Here is a 26,648-nt window from a genome sequence, read left to right as displayed (position 1 = left end):
ACTGGAAGGTTTTATATATATATATATATATATATATATATATATATATATGTGCTATATATATGTGCTATATATATGTGCTTTATATATGTGCTATATATATGTGCTATATATATGTGCTATATATGTGCTATATATATGTGCTATATATATGTGCTATATATATGTGCTATATATATGTGCTTTATATATGTGCTATATATATGTGCTATATATATATGTGCTATATATATGTGCTATATATATATGTGCTATATATATATGTGCTATATATATATGTGCTATATATATGTGCTATATATATGTGCTATATATATGTGCTATATATATTTTGTGCTATATATATATGTGCTATATATGTGCTATATATATGTGCTATATATGTGCTATATATGTGCTATATATATGTGCTATATATATGTGCTATATATATATATATATATATATATATATATATAAACCTGACTGCAAGAGTTTGGAGAATGTATTTATAATCCTCATTTCCTGACAGGTCTCCACTATTTCTCTGCTTCCCTCCTGTTAATCAGAGCGGATCTCACACAGACCCCGGCGGTCACATATGGTGTATTAATTGTTAGCAGGATAATCCCCCCCCCCCCCCATCCTATCCTGATCCAGCATTGAGGCACGTAGGTGACTCCAGAGGATTCACGTTGTGTCTCACACGCTTTATCCTGCATGTCTATACATGTATGTTACACGTGGATACAGTGGGGGTGTTGTTGTCTCTATAAATAGCGCTGCCGGGGGCACCGGATAACCAGAAGATTTGGGATGGAAATGTTTTTGTTTTGTCCTGTGGTGAAAGCTGTTTCTTCAGATCCCAGAGCCTTTGACCACAGGAAATGGCCACATATTGAGGTGGGGGCTTCCTATGGCCACAGGAAAGAACCACATGGGGGGCGTTTTCCTTTACACCTCATGGGCTCTGCACACACAGAATAGTCCAACAGGACTGACATAACCCCTCATACTAAACCTCTAAACCAGCCATGTCCCCCTCACATCTTCCCCACGTCTCATGGTCCTGTATCTCTCTGGTTAGAGGCTGGGGGCTTCCAGCAGCATCACGGACGGCACTCACATTGTCCTGTGTTATAACTATTAGTCTGATTCTACACAAGAGCTGCACCCGGCCTCTGAAACTGCCCCACGTCCCCTCTGACCCTCCCTGGGATCTTATTTACTGATCATTGTATCCTACCCTAATTAATAACCCTGATCATAGACCAGACCACCGCAGACCCCACCTCACCCGCCCTGACTGTCCCCCCTCCCTAGTAATATAGCCTGGTGGTAGGAGTTATTGTATGTTTGTGGAGGCCGGTGTGGAGATTGGATCTTTCCAATGATTTTGGGGGATGTCTGGAAGGAATATAGGCTGTAAAACGGGTGGAGCTGCTTCTTTGGGTCTGGGCATTGATGTGTGGAGTTTGTGTCGGAAGAGGTGTTAGTTTTTGGGTTGTTGCAGTTCTAACAGTTGCCAATCACAATATGAGCTGCAGCAACCGGTTGTAATCAGGTGATTGGGACTCCTGTCCTACAAGTGTCAGCATTGGAGCCTAATCCATCCCATGTGCTGTTCTACATGTGATTACAACGTGGCCAATGTGGCATTTCAAGTGGGACTAATCTCCATAATAAAGACCTCACTGTCATGGGAAATCCTAGATGGTGACCCGCTGTATCACAAGCAGAGGTCTCCTGCTCTTCACTGCAGGGAACTCACAGGTCGCTGGTTAATCTCACTAGGTGACGCTGATAGACAGAGATCGGGGCAGGAGGCTCAGGTTCGACGTCAGAGTACAATCCAAGGTCAGGGGCAGGAAGGATGGAAAATGGAATAACAAGGCCAAGGATCAGGGTCACAAGCAATCAAATGGAGCCAACAAGCCAGCGCAGTGCTCAGTAATCATGGTGCACAGAACCTGACCTGGGAGCGACTGAGCGGCTCTAAGTGCAGCACCCTGGATAGATCAGGAGGGAGCCGCAGCGGTAAATCATGGAACAATCAGCTTCTGGGACACACAAAGGAAAGAGAAGCTACAAGTTGAGAATCTGAGTTTAATCCCTCGGTCAGATACCAGAATTCTTATAAGATACCACCGGGTTCTTCCTGGCCGGGTTCAGGGGAAGTTTAGATTAATACAATATTAGGGACACCTGAAGCTTTAATCCAACATTCCACAGGGCGGTCGCCCACCAGATACTAAGGAGTCTACTTTACTAAAGTCCAGTTTGCCAAAGTGCATGCTTTTTGGCAATTATACGTTTATAAACCTTGAGACTTAATAAAGACAAAACCACAATATTTCAAAGCACCAACTCTGACATCCGGGATTTTACACGTGGAGAGAATACAAATGGTGCAATGAATCCAGCTGTGGTTTGTAAAGCTCACGTCAAACCGCCAGTAGAAAGTCAGGATTTTCTAGACGTTCTGGTAGGAGACATTAAACAGCAAACTGAGCCGAAGGGAGACAACACTGACTTACTAATTATGGGGGCAATAATTATTTATTTATAAAATTAATGTGTCATTTTATAATAGGGCTTTATTCATTTATAACTTTATGGGGCAATAAAAATGTATTAATGGTGATGGTGTCAGCATTTTTTATCTCCTTATCCCACTATACTGTACACGTGTGGCACTATAAGTGCCAGCAAGCACCTGGGTGCATTGGATATAGTTTCATAAATCTTTGATAACTCTTTCGGTTTGAAGTTGTAAACCGGCCGCATGCAACGTGTGGTGATTTGCAAACTGCACAAAAAAACGCTGCTTAGTGAATTTCCCCATAAGATTTATTTAATGTGAAGCTCTTGCTGATCACCAATGGTGGGGTGTAGAGGGGAAATATAGTACCTGACAATCAAAAGCGTCAGCAAAGAAATGTGGGCGAAAGTGGCAATTTAAGACCAAAAGCCACTGGGCGCACATATCTGAGGACTTTGAAATTCCTGAAAAGCCAAAACTTTGTCTCCTGGGGGTAAATGTATCAAGCTGAGAGTTTTCCGGCGGGTTGGAAAAGTGGAGATGTCGCCTATAGCAACCAATCAGATTCTAGCTGTCAGTTTGTGGAATGTACTAAATAAATGATACCTAGAATCTGATTGGTTTTTCAAATCCGTCGGAAAACTCTCAGCTTGATACATTTACCCCCAGGTCCCAGTTACGTAACAGGTCTGTGGTGTTTATCACCTGCTTGCGGACTTTGAACCAGATAATGAGAACATTGATTATGGTGTCATTGGAGCCGGTAGTCCAGAGGGCGCAGGAAACAGATCTGGGAGTTTGGGATTAGTACACAATACTATGAAAAAGGTGTTTTGCCAATGAAGCCAGAACTGAGATTATTATGGGCAAACTCAGTTCATGACAGCAAATCAGACTAGTTATCCTGGTGTATGGAAATATAGGAGCTGAAAAATCGATTGAGAATTTTGCTATCTTTGCAGTCTTGTCATTGGATAATAGGCCAAAGAAAAATATGTTTTGTTTCCTAATTTTTTACAGAAGGATCTCCAAATCTTACCCCCAAATTATACCCCACATTCCGAGATGATTTTCTGTGGGAGATGGGGGTAAACAAAAAAATTCCTTGATAAATGTGGGGCAATTCTTCCTGTGATAGAATCCTTACTGTCGGACGGGCATCCTCTTTAATGTTTTGGGAACCAGGGTGAAAGTCAAAATAAAATAAATTTAAGTAAAGAAAAGTGCCAAACACACTTGTCCTGGTTCCAAATATTGTGATTTTAGGAGTAATGCAGATTATTATGCTTCATATAAATACCGAGAAGAAATATTGCTCCTTCTAACAGATCTCTCCATCCTATAATGTGAATTTGACATCCACAAACTCCCAGTCTCCAATAGAATCATTTCCCTCTGTGGAAAGAAATCATTTAAAAAAGAAACAAGGAGATTGATTTGTCTGAACATTTGTTCTTTAAGATAATACTGTTCCTAGTCCAACTGAGGTAACGTCTTTCTATAAGAGAAAAGGGGGATCTGGGTGCTGTAATACAAAAAAAACAAAGATGGCTTTCGGGAGTCCTGCTGCTGGAGTTAGTTCCTTCCCTGTGAGAGTGGTAATGAGCAATCACAGAAGAGTAGTTTTAAATATTTGGCAATAATAATTGACAAAGTAAAGGAATCTTTGAGTGGCTTTTGGATCTACAGGCTGAGGCCAGAATAATGTTGGTGACTTAAACTGTATAGAAATTTGAATTGTCTTGAAACTTCAATGAGATCTTCTGTGAATCTTTATTTCTTCTCAGGCACAGCAAAAGCAGAGTACAACAGGTAATTAAATCAGTGGGAAGTCAACATGTAAGTTGGTTGATTAAATTAACTAAACTCATATGTAATTATAAAAAGTTTATCATTGGTTAAGCCATTATCTCTAAAATGTATATTTTTCTAGCCTTAAGCATATATCTACAAGATTCATGCATGTTTGTCAACCTTGTAAGATTGTATGATGTTCTAGCTCTGATTATGTTTTAAAGTCAATGGACTAAAGAACTGAGAATACTAAGCACAGCTATAATTTTAGTCTTGTAGTCAGTCCCTACAGGTGGTGGATGGTTACTTCTATGGTTTGCTCCCTACATGTGAGGGATGGTCACCACTAGGGCTTGTTCATCCACCATCTGTAGGAACCACCTCTAGGGCCTGGTCCCTATAGGTGGTGAATGATTACTTCTATGGTTTGCTCCCCACAGGTGGAGGATGGTCACCTCTATGGCTTGGTCCTTCAGGTAGGGGATGGTCATCTCTAGGGCTTGGTCCTTCAGGTGAATGGTCACCTCTAGGGCTTGGTCCTTCAGGTGGATGGTCACCACTAGAGCTTGGCCTTCGACCATCTGTAGGAACCATCTCTAGGGCCCGGTCCCTATAGGTGGTGAATGATTACTTCTATGGTTTGCTCCCCACAGGTGGAGGATGGTCACCTCTATGGCTTGGTCCTTCAGGTAGGGGATGGTCATCTCTAGGGCTTGGTCCTTCAGGTGAATGGTCACCTCTAGGGCTTGGTCCTTCAGGTGAATGGTCACCTCTAGGGCTTGGTCCTTCAGGTAGGGGATGGTCATCTCTAGGGCTTGGTCCTTCAGGTGGATGGTCACCACTAGAGCTTGGCCTTCGACCATCTGTAGGAACCACCTCTAGGGCCCGGTCCCTACAGGTGGTGGATGGTCACCTTTAGGGCCACTGGTTCCTACAGTTGGTGGTGATGCAGCCCGTGCCCGTATGAGATCCACCATTTTACCATTCTTCTTTACATGGAGCCCAACTATTTCTGCATTAAGTATATGTGTTTTATGTAGGTATTATCCTGTACTGATTATTTTCAGACATTGAAGAGCTAGGTATTAGCCCCACTAGTGAATATAATAAAGATATAGACTGTGCTGGGAATGAAACTTTGTGAACAACAATATGGTCTACAAATCAGTACTTGGTTCTTTTAGAAGGAAGTGTAGGAGCGTTACTATGGAATACAACATGGGGCTTTGTGAATGAAATCACATGCTCAGCATCATGGGACTAACTCAGACTTCTTATGAATGAAGTCACATGATTACTATCACACACAGCCCGGTATATACAACTAGCAATATCTCTTCCTGAATGTCTATCATCCTTAATATCTAAGTATAGGATGTCTTTGTACTTATGCTAGTTGTCCGAAGAGTCATTTGATTTTCAGTAGTTTTCTATGGATTGGGATAGATCTGTGACTATTGTGGGCTTTGCTGAACCAGATATGTCTCTATATAACGATGGAGATTTACTTAGCGGAGTAACTTGTTTTAGAATTCTGTAAATAATCTGCAAGTAATCAGGAAAATCTGTCACTGCATTTTTTCAACATTTATAGAGGTCAATGAAAGACAGGTGACCATCTAAATACAGATTTATCATTATCATTTCAGTTTATCTTTGTGATATAGTCATTACTTTGTTAATTTAGATTATATTCTAGCTCAAAATATAGTTTTTTTTGTACACTAAGGGTCTGATTCATTAAGGAAAGTAAAGCAAAAAGAAGGAGCAACTTTGTACCTGGGCAAAACCATGTTGCATTGGAGGGGGAGGTAAATTTATAATGTGATGACAGATTTATAGCTGGGGTAGGACATGTCCTAGATCAACTTTACATTTCAGTGTAATAATAAAGTTAGCAAGTTGTGTGCTGCATGAAAAAAACACACAGTATTTAACGTATATATGCAAAATAATAAACTCACTTGCACCCCTTGCATTGTAACATGGTTTTGTCCAGGTGAAAACTTACTCATTGTTATGTTTTACTTTATTTAATGAATCAGGTCCTAAGTGTGAATTATTGGTGGTAATTCCGCAGCAGCTACTAATTAATACAGGTGCTCAGTAGTCTAAGTCCTGATCAGTGATGACGGCTGTGTATACAGCTATAACATGTGTATACAGCTATAACATGTGTATACAGCTATAACATGTGTATACAGCTAGGACATGTGTATACAGCTATAACATGTGTTTGCAATCAGGAGCAACTGTAACAATGTATTTTATGTACAGTAGATATTAATAACATCCTAATAAATGTATTTGTCATTAATGCCAATATTATTACCAGGTGACATTAATTCAATAGTTTTTGCTTTTTTTCTGTGCGTTCTTTTGCAGATGTATAATCCACACAGGTACTGGACGTATCCTGCAGCCTCTTGTGAAGTAGAGCACAGCAGACCTACAACGGGATCCATCAGCGCTCGTATCTCCAGATCCGCTCCTGTTTGTGCAGAACTTAGGACTTATCTCCCTTTATCAGCAAGACCTACATCTTATAGACTGACCACCTCCTATCTCTTGGAACATTTCATAATCAGGATATGTCACCGAGTTAAGCTGAGACCTACACAAACTGCAAGAACTGTTACTAATTGTACTCTGGTCTGTGAATTACATGTTATCTCACTAGTGGCACTCTGTCTGATCCGGATACCAGCATTTGCTGCTTGAATCTTATTGTACAATTGCAATTTAATAAGCTGTTTTTAAGGTTCTGGACAGAAAGATTTGTGTTACAAGTTGAATTTCTCCGACCCTGGGTCTTCTATTGTTCATGGTTACCCAGGTTCAGCGTTGTATGATTCACACTACCACATTTTTAGAAGAGAGTTAGCGGCTTGTCTTGTTTTCTGTATGTGATTGGATATAGATGTTATAACCACTTAAGGTTAGTGCATAAATCTCAGTGTATTTTATTGTATTTTACTGTGTGTTTTGTAGTTTTATTATTATATTTCTGCTTTATGTTTATCAGTAATGATTCTTATAATAAGATAACAGGAGTGTACACACAGGGAGGACGTAGGCGTAAGTCTAGGGGTGCAAAAGATATTAGCACGAGTGGTGGGATGAGTTGGTTTATGGTTAAGGATTCTGATGCTTTAGACATAGAAGTATAATAATGCGGAATATACACAATATGGAACGAGTATAGTGGTCTCGGACGAGGGGATAGGGGGACGATAACTGTGTGTAGCTGGATAGAGGTTGGATCTATATTGTGCTTGGACAGCACTAGAGGTTGGAGAGATATATCAGAGATAACAGAGGTAGAGGGATGATACATACGGTTACTGGTTAATGCATGGTGAGCAGGAGATAGTAATACGCAGGTATTATAGTATGATAGATTCTAATATAATTAAAGTTATAAATAATGACTGTGTTGTCCAACGCAGGTGACTCCTGACATCCTCCCTAACAGCGGCCTTTTCTCGGTTCTCTGACTTGGGAGATTTGCTGGGCTCCTCATAGTGCCAGTCCCACCAGTACCGGCAGGTTACACAGCCCACGTCTGGGCAGATCCACCTCCACCATAGAGAATATCTTTCCGATCATTCCTTATCTCAATGCTGTATAACACTCTCCTCTCCATCTCGAACGCTGAGAAGGACCTGTCCTGTACCCAACCAATCTTGGCAAATCCTTAGATCTGGAGGACCGATGGGTATGAAGAGGTTGCTAAGTCCTCCATTAATGTCCTCATCAAGGCGTATAAACTACTCTACCGGTGGTGTTATGTCCCAACCAGGCGCCACAATGTCAGATGGTTACGTGAGGAATCAGCCGGGATCTTCCCAGCGCGTCTGTTGGACCCATCCTGGGAGGAACTGATCTCCCAACTCACCAATGTTATTAATCATAATCACAGCAGCGTCTGATCCAAGCTTTGGGCCTCTCTCAGGTACGTGGTGTTCTGTCGTATCACTGGCACCAGCTACAGGTCAGGTGTAAGTGCTGATTACTAGTGATGACGGCTGTGTATACAGCTACAACATGTGTTTGTATCAGCAGCTACAGGTCAGGTGTAAGTGCTGAGTACTAGTGATGACGGCTGTGTATACAGCTAGAACATGTGTTTGTATCAGCAGCTACAGGTCAGGTGTAAGTGCTGAGTACTAGTGATGACGGCTGTGTATACAGCTAGAACATGTGTTTGTATCAGCAGCTACAGGTCAGGTGTAAGTGCTGAGTACTAGTGATGACGGCAGTGTATACAGCTAGAACATGTGTAATCAGGAGCAACTGTAAACATTTATTGCATCCTAATAAATGTATTTTATGGAAAAAAAAAACACGTTTTTTTATTTTTTAATGTATTATCATTAGGGACTATATTAATAGCAGGTGACATTAATGGAATAGTTTTCTTTTCTGTGTGTTCTTTTGTGACTTTATATTCCACATACATATTGGCCGCAGGGTGCAGTGTCTGGTCTGTCAGTGTGGAGCGGACCTAGACCCGTATTCATCACCTGACGTATCTCACATCCGCTCCTTCTTGAATATGGACATTTTTATACCTGATATATATGTGTGTTTTTTTAAAAATCCACAATACGCTCATTTCCATTCCTTGGTTGAATTAGGCCCTAAGTCGGAATAAAGATGATGAGAAATGAGGACTTGGTGTATAAATAATAAATAATGCGAAGTGCTGAAAATTACCCCAATCTGGTCCCCGGGTTCCCAGTTGGTCTGGTGGTTTTAATTGGTTATAGGGGCAGTGACGTTGGTGTATAACAGATATCTGGAGCACGCACATGCTACATATTGGCCGGCACATAGGATGTTGGTGTATATAGCAGATATCTGGAGCACGCACATGCTACATATTGGCCGGCACATAGGATGTTGGTGTATATAGCAGATATCTGGAGCACGCACATGCTACATATTGGCCGGCACATAGGATGTTGGTGTATAACAGATATCTGGAGCACGCACATGCTACATATTGGCCGGCACATAGGATGTTGGTGTATAACAGATATCTGGAGCACGCACATGCTACATATTGGCCGGCACATAGGATGTTGGTGTATAGCAGATATCTGGAGCACGCACATGCTACATATTGGCCGGCACATAGGATGTTGGTGTATATAGCAGATATCTGGAGCACGCACATGCTACATATTGGCCGGCACATAGGATGTTGGTGTATATAGCAGATATCTGGAGCACGCACATGCTACATATTGGCCGGCACATAGGATGTTGGTGTATATAGCAGATATCTGGAGCACGCACATGCTACATATTGGCCGGCACATAGGATGTTGGTGTATAACAGATATCTGGAGCACGCACATGCTACATATTGGCCGGCACATAGGATGTTGGTGTATAACAGATATCTGGAGCACGCACATGCTACATATTGGCCGGCACATAGGATGTTGGTGTATAGCAGATATCTGGAGCACGCACATGCTACATATTGGCCGGCACATAGGATGTTGGTGTATATAGCAGATATCTGGAGCACGCACATGCTACATATTGGCCGGCACATAGGATGTTGGTGTATATAGCAGATATCTGGAGCACGCACATGCTACATATTGGCCGGCACATAGGATGTTGGTGTATATAGCAGATATCTGGAGCACGCACATGCTACATATTGGCCGGCACATAGGATGTTGGTGTATAGCAGATATCTGGAGCACGCACATGCTACATATTGGCCGGCACATAGGATGTTGGTGTATAGCAGATATCTGGAGCACGCACATGCTACATATTGGCCGGCACATAGGATACGGCACCATCTCAGTGTAGTGTGATCTACGCCAGATATGATCAGTGCTCATGACCGTCACACGGTAGTTTGAACGCAGGCGCCATACAAAGGGCCTCATCCACAAACTACAGACCAGGGCTAACAAAGAACAATTGTAATTTTAATAAATAAATCTCTCACTGACGCCGATGGTCAGAAGTTGTTCTGTGCGTCTCTGCACGTGTTTGAAGATATTAACTAAGGCTGAAAGTTTCTATATCCTTTGTCATTATCCCAGACAATCCTAATAACCTATTAACAGATCCTAGACCCCATAGTGTAAATCATCTGCGTCTACCAATGTGAGATGGCAGCAGAGTATGTGTAAATCTGTGTTATATACTTGGCAGATCCCCAGATATCTCGTCTAAACGTAAGAAGGAGTCAACAGATCTGAGAGATATTCCGGTTTATTAATCAATTGGGAGAAATCAGTTTGTGCTTCCCATCACCTTCATCATCATCATCATCATCACCATTTATTTATATAGCGCCACTAATTCCGCAGCGCTGTACAGAGAACTCACTCACATCAGTCGCTGCCCCATTGGAGCTTACAGTCTAAATTCCCTAATATACACACACACACAGACAGAGAGAGAGACTAGGGGTAGTTTGTTAGCAGCCAATTACCTACTAGTATGTTTTTGAAGTGTGGGAGGAAACTGGAGCACCCGGAGGAAACCCATGCAACATACAAACTCCTCGCAGATACGGCCATGGTCGGGAATTGAACTCATGACTCTGGTGCTGCAGGGCAGAAGTGCTAACCACTGAGCCACCGTGCTGCCCCACCTTCTGTGGAAATATACATTGAAATACCCGGGTATAAATATAATATTATAACCACCCGAATTTACTACATAGAAAATAACCGTTGGGTCAATATATCCTCTTCCATATCGGTAAGATGCTCTTGGTAAAGACAATATTACTTATTACTATACATTATAATTATTATTAATGATATATTCTCGCACTCCCCAATCTTCTTCCCTCACAATCCATAATGATAATACTCAGCTGATATGGAGCGATCTCAGCCAAGGTTTACTTATAATACAGAACACATCTCTGAGGAGATCGGCACTCCCTGATTTTTATCCCTATTTTCTCCACGATTGAGCATTCATTGGTTGAGGTGTCTGTGGTGACAGTCCTGGTGGGGAGATGTTCTATAATCACAGATTAGTCAATAGTGCGAGAGACCAACTCAATCATCTGATCCCCTTCGTCACACCGGATAATGTGACCAGTAATTACCCCAATCTGTTTCACCTCTTCATGATATTATGATCAAAAATGGGACCTTTTGCGCCTGTTATTTCCCCAGAGTATAGAGCGACTGAGAAAAGTTCTCTTCAATTCTCTGGCCCATGAAATGAATTATTATTATTATTACAGCCTACAGTTTAGGCAGCAACAAGATTCAGGGACAGTGTCATGAGCCGCGGCGGCCCTCTGCCCTCGCGTCCCGGCCGTCGTCATGATGACCGGGACGTCACTTCCCAAGGCAACGGTCGGGACGCTTTCATTGTGCAGCGCCGCGCTGCGGCAGTTAGCACTGCTGGGCGCGTGCGCAAAATAACTAAAGGGGCCAGCTGGATAATTATCTTCCCTGGGACTGCCTCTCTCCCATTGGGCCATGCTGCTATTTAAGGCAGGAAGGGGGCAAAGCCTTCCTGCCGGTTATAGTTCCTGCTTGCTGCATACTAGCCTGCTGTGTCCCTTGCTCTCTGTTTAATTTTGATTCTGATTATTGTTGCCGACCTTTGCTTTGTTAACTGACTACGATTGATTGCCTGTGCCCCTCGACCTTCTGCCTGGACTCTTACGCTGCTGTTCTGCCTGTGACCTCTGACCTCAGCTTGCCTATTGGATACTCTGTCTGCTGCCTGCCCTTGACCCTTGCCTGGACTTCACTCTGCCTTCCTGGGTTCCCCCCAGCCGGTGCGCATCTCACGACCCTCTGTTAGTCTGCGGCCAAGTCTGTCCCCACCACTAGGGGCAACAGTGAATACCAGACTCTCAGAGCAGACTCCGGGCTTTGCCGTACCGGTTTGAGGGGTTCCTAACAGACAGCTGGATTTCACAGCTTGGCCTGCAGCTGTTATCACTGTATCGTCCATGATACCTGTATGGTAATAATAGGATTGTTTAGATAAGTATTACAGTGCAGTTGGACAGTTACTGGCGCTGTGTTTGGGTCACATCACAGGTACGAACACAGCTCACACAGCGTATTCATGTGATTAATATGCATTCTCTTGGGGGGTGCAGGCGGCACTGAGCGTTTCCTAAACACATCACGAGCCCCCAGAGTGACTGAGACCCCTATTAGCTTAGAGAGATTGTTATATTACTCTGAGGAATGGAAAGAGATTATTTGATTTTAGAGTTAAGTGAAGACAAGTGCCCAATTATTAGTTATTATCTGGTGATCAGCAGACAGTAACACCCTGCAGAAAGCGTTAAGTAGTCTGGAGATTCAGGTTATAATGCCCACATCTCACCCATTGTGGCTTCAATAAACTAAGGGGTACCCTCATGTGATGCTATGACTTGTTGGCCCACCCGTATTATTCCTACACATTTTATGTGCTTCATTCAAGACTGTGCAAACTAGCAAAAACAAACAAACAACGACATTATCCCTTTCAAGTGCAGATTTTAATATGAAAACCTATGTGTAGAATTGGTGCTAAAACAAGAACCAAAAAGTATTTCTTGATGGTGATGTACACATGTGCTTTTAATTCACTTTTTAGCATTTTCAATTAAACAAAACATTTTTTGGTCATTTTAGGTGAATTTCTTCGCAGTGATGGTCAGTATAATTTGTGTGGGTGCTGTGTAAATTACTGATATTGATGATGGAATGTGACCAGCTCAAATGCTGCAAAATAGGCTCAGAAGGTGAAGGGTTAACATTTATTTTAAGTCAATTTGCTATTGTGAAGCTACATATCCCAGCATGCACTGCAGCCATTGACTAGGAGGGCATGCTGGTACCTGTTGTTTGAGATTAGCTGGCAGCTGTTCCTCAGGTTAAGGATAAACCAGCTGGAGAATCATCGCTGGAGGTGAATCCTGCACTTTCCACCGAGCGGTCACTTCCTTTGACGTTGTTGGAACATCAGACGCAGGAAGTGATATCGCTCCATAAAACTGATTGTACATCAAATTATACAGGTGATTAGCCCAGTATGTGACTCCTTCATTCACTACCTCACGATCAGCAGCCAATTCCTGTGTACACACTGTACATGATTTACCGTCAGATCTGTGATCTTCATCTGTCATAACCATCGGCTGAGAAGATGGGGACTCTGTAACCTCTATGAAGATCTATGGACACTGCCGGTCCTGAGCGCAGACACACTGCCGGTCCTGAGCGCAGACACACTGCCGGTCCTGAGCGCAGACACACTGCCGGTCCTGAGCGCAGACACACTGCCGGTCCTGAGCGCAGACACACTGCAGAAGTGGAACAACATCGTTCCATCATTGAACGAGATTTTTAGTCCGGATTAAATATCAAATGTAATAATATGATAAAACATGATTGTGGGAGCTAATGCGATATCGAACCTAATAGTCGTCTATCGTGTGATTGGTGCGATAATCGGGTGATAAACCTGTATTATGTGCTCAGCCTAAGTGTGACAATATGGGCGACCCACACAGCAGGGTAAAATGTAAAGTATACCTAACCAATTATACATCATCACCATCACCATTTATTTATATAGCGCCACTCATTCCGCAGCGCTGTACAGAGAACTCACATCAGTCCCTGCCCCATTGGAGCTTACAGTCTAAATCCCCTAATTTACAAACACACAAACTGAGAGAGACTAAGGTCAATTTAATAGCAGCCAATTAACCTACCAGTATGTTTTTGGTGTGTGGGAGGAAACCGGAGCACCTGGAGAAAACCCACGCAAACACGGGGAGAACATACAAACTCTGCACAGATAAGGCCATGGTCGGTAATCGAACTCATGACCCCAGTGCTGTGAGGCAGAAGTGTTAACCACTGAGCCACCGTGCTACCCCACACAACTGTGCATTATATTATATTGTCATTGATTATTATTTGTTGTGTTAGTAAAATGTCTGTAAATTATTACTGCTAGGTCTCAGGCAGTAGACGTGTAATGATCATGCGGGAGTGCAGGGGAGCAGAGAGGAGATTGTCACTGATACCAGAGAGCAGTAAGACAGTGGAAGCCTTATCTAACCACAGACATAACCTCTACGTGAGACAAACATTATCACCTAATGAGCACAGAATGACAGTGCGTCACAGGAACGGGTGAAACGTCACCTCCACTATCTCCTAATACTCCTGAGACACCAGATTAACTCTCTGGTACAAGAACCTGCTGAGAGAGACGGGATCACAGCCTGAAACCTATATAACAAACCTCTGTGTACTGGGTGTAATTCCCAGTATCTGATCTTATTATATATGTATGACTATGAACACCTACATAGTGCCACTTCCCTTGTTCTACATGTTGGATGTAATTCTCAGTATTTCTTCCTCTGTAGTCCTGTTATTTAGGTAATTGTGATACTGCTTCGGTGGATGATTTTTCTCCCATGTGTGTACAATGTAACGTATCCCAGGAGCTCCTGTCAGGTCATCGCTCTGTTCCCTTCTGGTGAATGTGAGACCGTTCCTGGTTCCTGCGTCTCCTCCTCAGAGCGGGCGTCCCGGTCATCACCACCCTAGACATGACCCAAGTAACCCAACACGTGGCAGTGTTACTGGGGGTCTGTGCGTGAGAGGACTATCACTATATGTGTCCCTATAGAGCAGTAACAGGGCCACTTACAGAGGTCAGGGGCCATTCACGCGCGAGGTGACAGATTCAGGCGCAATGTGACTGCGCAGCTGGATGGCTCCCGCTGCCCTGGTCTTCTCTTGTCTATATATCCTGTATATTGTGCAATAACCGCTCAAGGCCCCCGGCCTGAAATGTGTTATAGGAAGGAGACTGTAAATAAATATACTTTATCCAAGGACAGGACCCGGTGCCCGTTGTGTCACCTCCCACAGACCTGTCCGCACTCACCCTGATGCCGGGTAGAGGCTACGCCTGAGGGTATATAGAGGTATATAGAGGTATATAGCGCTCTCTCCTCTTCTCCCACTCTGGATAACACACAGCCGCCATGCCGGTCTTATTAGGACACTGATCTCTTTCAGGTACCGCGTGGAACGAGACGCAATGATGATGATGAGCGCTATCCAGCTTCTTCTGATTGGCTGTTTGCGTATTGACCCCTTTATTACCATTGCAGTTGTCTTATATGAAGGCGCTGTCGTCCTATTTGTCAGTACTGTTTGGACGACAGCAGGAAAGAAGATAGAAGATTCCCGTTGGATTCATAAAGTGCAAAATGAGATTTCATTTGGTGTAGAGATTATTATAAAGGGGTAGAGAGGGTACATTTTAAGGGTATTCGTCACAATGTGGAGGGGTGCGCAGCCCCTTCAGTTGTGGCCCCTCATAGAGCTGGCTACCCTTGGGTCGGGCCCTATTCATTCAGTGGAACCTGCTTTGCGTCTCCATGTTGCACCTCTGAGGGGAAAAACATTCCTTGTACTCCGAGCGATATAATAAAGGGAAAATCACACAAATCCACATGTAATACAGAGTCGTCCCATCAGCTCAATCTCATGTTTAATCTAATCCAGCCTGACCAACCTGTGGCTCTCCAGGGGGTATATTTGCTAAACCAAAAAAGTGGAGATGTTGCCTATAGCAGCCAATCAGATTCTAGCTGTCATTTTGTAGAATGTACTAAATAAATGATAACTACAATCTGATTGGTTGTTATAAGCAACATCTCCACTTTTTCAAACCCACAGATTAGTAAATATGCCCTCAGGTGTTTGTGAAACTACAAGTCCCAGCATTCCCTGCCAGCTATTGGCTGGCTATCTACTAGCAAAGCATGCTGGGGATTGTAGTTTCACAACACCTGGAAAGACACCGGTTGGCCAGGCCTGAACCCAGCAGCAGTAACAGGAGTTTATGTAATGAACGGAGTAGTTACAAAGTGGTCGGAGGGTGCACTTTAATGTGACAGTTAGAGTGTTGTGCGGGAGGTCTACTGAGAGTGTAGGGTAAACATGGACAATGAAATGGCCCCGGGCAAATCATCCACTCATTATGGGGAGCGTAACTGCTGCGTTCTATAACTGTGTCTCACATCTGCGTTTTAACATTAAGATTGTTTTATCTTTGTGTCACCACTAATCTGTTATATCTGGATCTGTTCTTCTGTTGTAGACACAGAGACGTGGCTGCACGATGTGCTGCGGAGGACACGGGACAACGTCACACAGCGGCTTCTGAGCTCTCAGAGGATTCTGGGTATTGTCCTTATTTTCGGGTCTGTGTGAAAAGTCCTCACAGTAGGGGGGAGAGTATCAAAGAGCAGGAAGTGAGGCCCAGAGACCCTCAGATGTGAACAGCTGGGTAATACTATAGTCCAGAGGAAGGACTGTTCTCTCAGTGATAAGGACACGTTCTGTAAATGTGCACTAGCCCCAGCAACGGGGTCTGTAAATGTGCACTAGCCCCAGCAACGGGGTCTGTAAATGTGCACTAGCCCCAGCAACGGGGTCTGTAAATGTGCACTAGCCCCAGCAACGGGGTCTGTAAATGTGCACTAGCCCCAGCAACGGGGTCTGTAAATGTGCACTAGCCCCAGCAACGGGGTCTGTAAATGTGCACTAGCCCCAGCAACGGGGTCTGTAAATGTGCACTAGCCCCAGCAACGGGGTCTGTAAACAAAAGATACAATAAAATAACGATTATAATTTATTGAAGTTTTTTGCAGAGACAAAAATAAACAATTAAAAGGATGATGAAATGTAAGATATAGGGGGGTGGGGGCCGGGGGCCGGGGGAAGAGGATGCTAAGACTCAAGCAACTGCTTACAACATAGCAGAGAGCAAAGTCAACCAAACAGTGATGTATAAGGAAACAACGCATTGACATAGGTGGTGAGAATCACCGGGATCCAACATCGTAATACACCCACCAGACATCAGATAGCTGAGCAGCTCGATGTAACATCTCTTAAATGTTGTTCCCCTTTTTCAGTCATTTATTTGTAAAGTTGCCTGATGAAGGGGCCTCTGTGCTCTGAATGTAGCAAATATAAACATTTCTTTTGGTTACCCAATAAAGGTATCACTCCTATAATACTTTTGTCTTTTGTGGCACGAGAGTATTTAACCTGACATAGATGAGGAGCAGCGTGTGAGGGAGGGGAGGAGGGACGTCCACATCGGTTCTCTCAGCAAACAGAGCTCAGGGTCCACTATGTAGAATATAAGGGTCTGAGTCATAAAGGAAAGTAAAGCAAAAAAGGAGAACAGTGTTCTCCTGGACAGACCATGTTACAATACAAGGGGTGCAATTCAGTTTATTATTCTGCACATAAGATAAATACTGCCTGTGTTGTCATGTAGGACACAAATACCTGATAGCTTTATTGTTACACTGACATTTAAAGCTGATCTAGGACATGCCCTACCCCAACTATAAATCTGTCCCCATATTTTAATTTTACCTCCCCCCCAATGCAACATGGTTTTGCCCAGGTGCAAAGTTACTCAATTTTTATACTTTGCTCTCCTTAGTGACTCAGCCCTCAGAGTATAACTGAGGAACTCATATGGAGGCTACACAGGGGCTCCAACTTGTTGAACAATTTATGCATATGATTAAAATTAAACTTATCACCTTAATTAGAGGGGGACACCTGCTGGGTAAGGTAGGAAAGTATTAGGAACCTGACGTCTGTCTTATCCATCACATAACAATACAAATACTTCACGTTTGTGGGTGTGTCTGCAGAGTACTAGAACTGCCATATATGGCGCATGCGCGGTCACGTTTGTGGGTGTGTCTGCAGAGCACTAGAATTGCCATATATGGCGCATGCGTGGTCACGTTTGTGGGTGTGTCTGCAGAGCACTAGAACTGCCATATATGGCGCATGCGTGGTCACGTTTGTGGGTGTGTCTGCAGAGTACTAGAACTGTCATATATGGCGCATGCGCGGTCACGTTTGTGGGTGTGTCTGCAGAGTACTAGAACTGCCATATATGGCGCATGCGCATGCGTGGTCACGTTTGTGGGTGTGTCTGCAGAGCACTAGAACTGCCATATATGGCGCATGCGTGGTCACGTTTGTGGGTGTGTCTACAGAGTACTAGAACTGTCATATATGGCGCATGCGCATGCGTGGTCACGTTTGTGGGTGTGTCTGCAGAGCACTAGAACTATCATATATGGCGCATGCGTGGTCACGTTTGTGGGTGTGTCTGCAGAGTACTAGAACTGCCATATATGGCGCATGCGCATGCGTGGTCACGTTTGTGGGTGTGTCTGCAGAGTACTAGAACTGCCATATATGGCGCATGCGTGGTCACGTTTGTGGGTGTGTCTGCAGAGTACTAGAACTGCCATATATGGCGCATGCGCATGCGTGGTCACGTTTGTGGGTGTGTCTGCAGAGCACTAGAACTATCATATATGGCGCATGCGCATGCGTGGTCACGTTTGTGGGTGTGTCTGCAGAGTACTAGAACTGCCATATATGGCGCATGCGTGGTCACGTTTGTGGGTGTGTCTGCAGAGCACTAGAACTGCCATATATGGCGCATGTGCATGCGCGGTCACGTTTGTGGGTGTGTCTGCAGAGTACTAGAACTGCCATATATGGCGCATGCGCATGCGTGGTCACGTTTGTGGGTGTGTCTACAGAGTACTAGAACTGCCATATATGGCGCATGTGCATGCGCGGTCACGTTTGTGGGTGTGTCTGCAGAGTACTAGAACTGCCATATATGGCGCATGCGCATGCGTGGTCATGTTTGTGGGTGTGTCTGCAGAGTACTAGAACTGCCATATATGGCGCATGCGCATGCGCGGTCACGTTTGTGGGTGTGTCTGCAGAGTACTAGAACTGCCATATATGGCGCATGCGCATGCGTGGTCACGTTTGTGGGTGTGTCTGCAGAGCACTAGAACTGCCATATATGGCGCATGCGCGGTCACGTTTGCAGGTGAACACTTTTTCACAAAGAATCGATTAATAAATATTTTCCTTGTCGCTAGGCAACGGAGACGCTGAGCTGCTGTTCCTGACGGCGGTCAGATCAGCTGACCGCCGATCTCCACTCCACCAATGGCAAGGCTCACAGTACTATTTAAAGCAGACTCTGGCATCACTAGGGTGCCAGAGTATCTAGTCTTATACCTTGTCTCTAGGCTCCCCTGTTATACATATCTCTCCTGCCTGCATTCCCCGGATTTGACCTTTGCCTGTTTGACTTCTCTTTGGATTCTCCCTGGTTCCTGTTTGGATCTCCTGGTTCTGACCCTCGGCTTCCTGACGATTCTTCTGCCTCATCCTTCTGTACGTCGTTGCCTGCATGGATTTGACCTCGGACTGTTCACTACGTTTGTTCACGTTACCTCGCTGGTGGACCCCTGGGAGAACCGCGACCGACAAGTCTCAGCGACTAAGTCCAAAACTCCTTGCGGGGTTCCCTGGTGAAGACCTGGGGCGTGGTTAGACTCCGTGCCTCCTTGCGTAGCAGCGCTAATACCAGCAGGTAAGGCCTTCCAATTACCTAGCTCGTGACAGCGATACTTTTATGTTTTGGGGCAGTGATGTAACTTATCAACTTATATCAATTCATGTGATTCGCGTTATGTTGCCCCAAAGCCTCCTGAGCAAGCCCTGTGCCTCAGTGTAGGGATGGGCTGGTTTGGCGATCGCTCAGCGCACCACTGTCTACTGGCTTGCGGATAGCTCCCCCCACGCACACACACCCACCCCCACTGATTATAGTGCAGAGCGAAGTGCTGTGAGTTTTTCCTTCTTTTAAATAATAAAGCTTATATTATGTATGGGGAGGGAGGAGGAGAAAATACAATAAATTAATTTAAAACATACACACAGACAGACTAGGGTCAATTTAATAGCAGCCAATTAACCTACAAGTATGTTTTTGGAGTGTGGGAGGAAACCGGAGCACCCGGAGGAAACCCAGGCAAACACGGGGAGAACATACAAACTCCACACAGATGAGGCCATGGTCAGGAATTGAACTCATGACCCCAGCGCTGAGAGGCAGAAGTGCTAAACACTGAGCCACCGTGCTGCCCCAAGATTCAATCCATCTTCATACCCAAAGGACACTGCAATGGCTGGGAAGGGGCCCGTAGTCACTGTAAGGGAGAGTCAAACTGGAGCGCACGCAGCCATGTCTGAATCCAGCTGTGGGCATCTCAAATGTACGTGATTTCCTGCCGTATCTCTTCCTCCAGCTACAGGTCTGGTCTAAGTCCTGATTACTAGTGATGACGGCTGTGTATACAGCTAGAACATGTGTATACAGCTAGGACATGTGTGTACAGCTAGGACATGTGTGTACAGCTAGGACATGTGTATACAGCTAGGACATGTGTGTACAGCTAGGACATTTGTGTACAGCTAGGACATGTGGGTACAGCTAGGACATGTGTATACAGCTAGGACATGTGTGTACAGCTAGGACATGTGTATACAGCTAGGACATGTGTGTACAGCTAGGACATGTGTATACAGCTAGGACATGTGTGTACAGCTAGGACATGTGTATACAGCTAGGACATGTGTATACAGCTAGGACATGTGTGTACAGCTAGGACATGTGTATACAGCTAGGACATGTGTATACAGCTAGGACATGTGTGTACAGCTAGGACATGTGTATACCATACTTGCCAACTTTTTTTTTTTTTCTTCCGGGAGATGCCGGCTGGGACGTGGGCGTGCAGGGGGCGGGGCTGCGAAATCGCGTCATTTTGGCCCCGCCCCCGTGACGGAATGACGCAAATCGCGTCATTTTACAGTGGGGGCGGGGCTAAACGCCGCGATTCCGGGTGAATCGCGGCGTTTAAACTAAATTTTTCCCCCTTCCTATCAGGGAGATTGCCACACTCGTCCGGGAGACTCTCGCAAAATGCGGGAGTCTCCCGGACAATGCGGGAGAGTTGGCAAGTATGGTGTATACAGCTAGGACATGTGTATACAGCTAGGACATGTGTGTACAGCTAGGACATGTGTATACAGCTAGGACATGTGTATACAGCTAGGACATGTGTGTACAGCTAGGACATGTGTATACAGCTAGGACATGTGTATACAGCTAGGACATGTGTGTACAGCTAGGACATGTGTATACAGCTAGGACATGTGTATACAGCTAGGACGTGTGTACAGCTAGGACAGGTGTATACAGCTAGGACATGTGTGTACAGCTAGGACATGTGTATACAGCTAGGACGTGTGTACAGCTAGGACATGTGTATACAGCTAGGACATGTGTATACAGCTAGGACATGTGTGTACAGCTAGGACATTTGTGTACAGCTAGGACATGTGGGTACAGCTAGGACATGTGTATACAGCTAGGACATGTGTGTACAGCTAGGACATGTGTATACAGCTAGGACATGTGTGTACAGCTAGGACATGTGTATACAGCTAGGACGTGTGTACAGCTAGGACATGTGTATACAGCTAGGACATGTGTGTACAGCTAGGACATGTGTGTACAGCTAGGACATGTGTATACAGCTAGGACATGTGTGTACAGCTAGGACATGTGTGTACAGCTAGGACATGTGTATACAGCTAGGACATGTGTATACAGCTAGGACATGTGTGTACAGCTAGGACATGTGTATACAGCTAGGACATGTGTGTACAGCTAGGACATGTGTGTACAGCTAGGACATTTGTATACAGCTAGGACATGTGTGTACAGCTAGGACATGTGTGTACAGCTAGGACATGTGTGTACAGCTAGGACATGTGTCTGTAATCAGGAGCAGCTGTAACAATGTATCTTATGTACAGTAGATATTAATAACATCCTAATAAATGTATTTCATGGGAAATAAAATAAAAAAAATATTTATTTTTCAACTGTTTAGTCATAGACGAAAATCCGTCTCTTCCTCTCTCAGATAGCAGCCAAAATCCTGGTCCATTAACTCATCATTTCTCGTCTCAACTATTGCAACCTCCTTCTCACTGGCCTTCCTCGCTCTCGCACTTCTGAGCGTCAATCCATACAGAATGCTGCGGCTCATCTCCCTCTCCCATCGCACCTCTTCTGCTTCTACTCTGTGTATATGCCGTCATTGCTCCCTATCCGTTTCAGAATTCAGTTCCAGTTCTTTTCCCTCACTTACAAAGCCCTTACCAACCCTTCTCCCCCTTACATCTCTGACCTTGTCTCAAGGTACACCCCCACCCGGCCACTCTGCTCCACCTCTGACCTCCGCCTCAATTCACCCCGCATTACCTCCTCCCATGCTCACCTCCCAGACTTCCGCCGTGCTGCCCCCAAACTTTGGAACTCCCTACCCCTCACTTAACCCTCCCTCAACCTTCAGTCCTTCAAACGCAAACTCACCTTTTCAAGCTCACCTATCCTACCACCTCCTAACCATTCTATCCACCACCTCCTCTACCCAGTGCCGGATTAAGGGAATGGAGGCCCCTGTGCTAAGGGGGCCTCCATTCCCCCGTGAGGGCCCCCCACCGTGATCCGAGCAGCCCCCCCCTACCATGTGATCCGAGCAGCCCCCCCCCCCCCGTGTGATCCAAGGTGCCCGCCTTCCCCGCCCCGGCACACTGTATGCTCTTTACTGAGGAGATCTCGTGAGAGTGAGACTACAGCTCGCCGGGGAAGGACCGGAGTGAAAGCACTGATCGGGCTGGGCACCCCGCCCCCGACCGATCAATAATGCTGCTGAGCACTTTCAAGGGCCCCCTGGATGCCAGAGGCCCCTGGGCTGTAGCCCAGTTAGCCCTATGGTTAATCCGGCCCTGCCTCTACCTCATCTGCCATCTCCATAGTTGGTCCTACTGTCTCTCACCACCCGTCCTCTAGAATGTAAGCTCTCGAGGCAGGGTCCTTTCTACCTATTGTCTGTCTGACTTCCTCGTACATCCCGTCACCTCTATTGCTGCACTCTGGAAGTCCGCATAGCATTACTCACACTCATCTGCTACTTATGTGTATTATCTCATCTATGTGTGATTTGCTTACTGGTGCTATGGAATCTGTGGTGCCTTATAAATAAATAATAATAATCTGCCCAGGTATGGTTATGATTTCTGCATAACCTCTGAATGCTGCAGCTCCCAGGAAAGGGACCAGTGTAGATTACTTCTATCTTTATATCTGAGAACATGAGTGGTATTCCCTAATGAAAAGCACGTTCCCCTGGCCATCGTCTTTAGTTGTAGTAAGTAAATCATCTACGCTACAACTGAGAGCTGCCGCGTGACACCGCGGAGTTATACAACCGTTTCCTGGAACTATCACACAAAATACTTTTTAGTATGAGAAATGTGTAGAGAACATGCATACGTTTTATCTTTATACAGGAGAAAGATACAAAAGACATTTATATTATTATATATTTATATAGTGTAAAGATGAAACACTGAAACACTGAGCTGTTTATCTGTAAGGTAGGAAATGATGAGCACATTTTATCATCGGATGTTTTGTAACTTGTATACGTGTAAACGCTATGTGTCCAGGCTAAAGGGGGGGAGAAAATACTGTGTTATCTTCACACTGAGACTTAGAGTTAGACTATATTGTAGATGGCTAGCATAATGTAAATGCTCTCTATGTTATATATATATATATATATCATCTTCATCATCAACATTTATTTAAATAGCGCCAGCAAATTCCGTAGCGCTTTACAATTGGGAACTAACAGTAATAAGACAATACTGGGTAATACAGACATTCAGATAGGTAAAAGGGCCCTGCTCACAAGCTTACAATCTATGGGGACATATATATATATATATATACACACTAGCTGAAGTACCAGGCGTTGCCCGGGTTTAAATCTTCAAGTTATTAATTTATCTATGAGTTGGATGTAACTGTCAACATTTCACAAGTTATTAGCAGCTTCCAACACTCATGAGGTGGCTGCACAGTGTCGTTTTTGTTTTTATATTAAATGTTATCCAAATCCATCCAGTGGAGGGCCTAGAACAGGCTCCCTGGGTCCAAGTTCTGTCCAGCGTACAGCAACAGGAGGTCCGACCTGGACCTCAACCCCTAGTATGTCTTCTGGGATCCAATGTTACTAGTCTGTGAAGTTTTCATCCAAATCCATCCAGTGAAAGGCTCAGAACAGGCTCTATGGGTCAAAGTTCTGCCCTGCGTACACCAACAGGAGGTCCGAACGGGACCCTAACCTCCGTAAAACCTGGCCAGGTCGAACTGGAACACTATATATATATATATATATATATATATATATATATATATATATATATATATTGGCAAAAAGGGCAGTTTACCACAGAGAGTTAAGGACTCCTGCTGTAGACAGGGTTAATCACTTGCACTTCTCTACACACAGAACACAGGATCACAGGTGGAGCACATGGGTGTGATTGATTTCTAGTTTGGTTAGTTAGTGCTGAGGAGGAAGTATAAATAGTTGGGATTGTTTCGTGGAAAGGGCAACCAATGCCAGACAGTGGCCGGAGTCTAGTGAGGAAACTGGTTGTCTAGCCAGAAGCAGTGTTGCGGAAAATTGTAAATACTTTTGTTTGTTTGATGCTGGAACTACACCCTGTTGGCTGTATCATCCTGACACCACTGAATAAAGTGCAGCAAAACCTGTGTGAGCATCATCTGCTTACCGTGCTTGTCACAATATATATATATATATATATATATATATATATATATATGTATACACACAATCATAGCTAAGACTATGGTCTATGCTAGGACAGTAGGCTGTGCTGCGCTGCACTGACTGCAGGGGGCAGTATTGTGTCATACTTTCACATTTAGAGGGCACATCTGTTATAATAATCTCTAGCGCAGTTGAGGCCTGAACATCATGATATCTCTTTCATAGTTTGATGAAATCATTATAATTGTTTATTAATATGGCACCACAAATACCACAGCGCAAAATACCAAACAAGCAGCAGCCACAGTTCAGGAGTTTCCAGAAGTATAAGAGTAAGAATAGTGAGACAATAATCATAATACTATACTGTACAGGACATGCAGGAGAGACGATCCTAGGGTGTACAGGGGAGGGGTGAGGCTGAGACACGAGGTGTGAGAATGTGGGTGTAGAGATGCTGGACCAGTGAGCGCTCAGTTTGGCTTTGATTGACAGATGAGTTTTTAAGGAGCATTTAAAACTTTGGAGGGTCTGATTGGACATGGACGTGTGTTCCGCAGGTGGGTGCGGCCTGGGAGAAGGGTCTATAGGTGTGGGTGGGCTGGGGGGGGGCGGTCTATAGGTGGGGGCGGCCCAGGAGAAGGTACCATATGTGGGAGTGGGCTCGGAGAAGGTTAGGTAGGTGGGGGTGGGCCGAGATGTGGTTATCAGTGGGGAGATGAGGAGTGGGGAGTGACACAAGATCGGAGATGTAGAATGGGGCTCACATCATAGTTCCGGAACTGTTTAACTTATAAAAATATCTGTCCAAAAACCCTTCACCCACAACCCCCAGATGGAACACCACAAATCTCCACATGCGGCACAACCAATCACAAGCCTCAGTCCCAGATATTCTGGCTTCTGATTGGTCCTCCTGCTCACATCCAGGGAATTCTACAATCCCAAACAAAGAGATCGGTCTGACTGACATATTAATGTCTTTATATCCACTGAGATCTGCTCTGTAGACTGAAGACAAATAATCTCCGGCATCTGTCTTATATCTTTATAAACTGTTGGGACAACTTGTTACTAAATAAGGGATTTAACAACACGGATCTGTGAGCGGTAATTCTGTATTTAACCCTCTATCTCCCTGCTGATCTCCCGCGTTACCTGTGGTGCGCCCCAAACCCTGTGACCCTGCAGACTCATTATATAGATATTACTGCTGTGTATTTACTACTCGGGATTTTAGATTTTGGTATATGAGTTTATTAGCGATTACACCTTAATAAGATATGATGTATTTATTTTTGTGAATAACTTTGTTCTTCTTTTTTATTTACATTTATTCCTATTCTTTATACTCTTCGGGGGTATTAGCAGCGCTGTCTATGCTTCTCTCTTTTTATAAACATTAGAAGAGGATAAGATTAGGAATGAGCGGTATAAACATAGGACAGAATGTGACACATTATGAGTGACGGTTATAATAACCCCGTCTCCTGTACTGATCGATTATATCTGGAATCCTGTTATGTCTAAATAGACACAAGAAGCTGTTATGGGAAATGTTTCTGTTATCTATAATATTAACTTAAATACAACTCCAGGGGCTAAATGTTTATTATTATTATTATTATTATTATTATTATTATATTTTATATAGAAAGTAGTAATGTATTACATAGAGCTGTAGATTGAGGGGATCATGATACAATTAAGTAA

The sequence above is a fragment of the Mixophyes fleayi genome, chromosome 3, assembly GCF_038048845.1.
Source record: "Mixophyes fleayi isolate aMixFle1 chromosome 3, aMixFle1.hap1, whole genome shotgun sequence".
NCBI lineage: Eukaryota > Metazoa > Chordata > Amphibia > Anura > Limnodynastidae > Mixophyes > Mixophyes fleayi.
The sequence above is the reverse complement of the archived record's forward strand: the minus strand, read 5'-3'. Positions refer to the sequence as shown.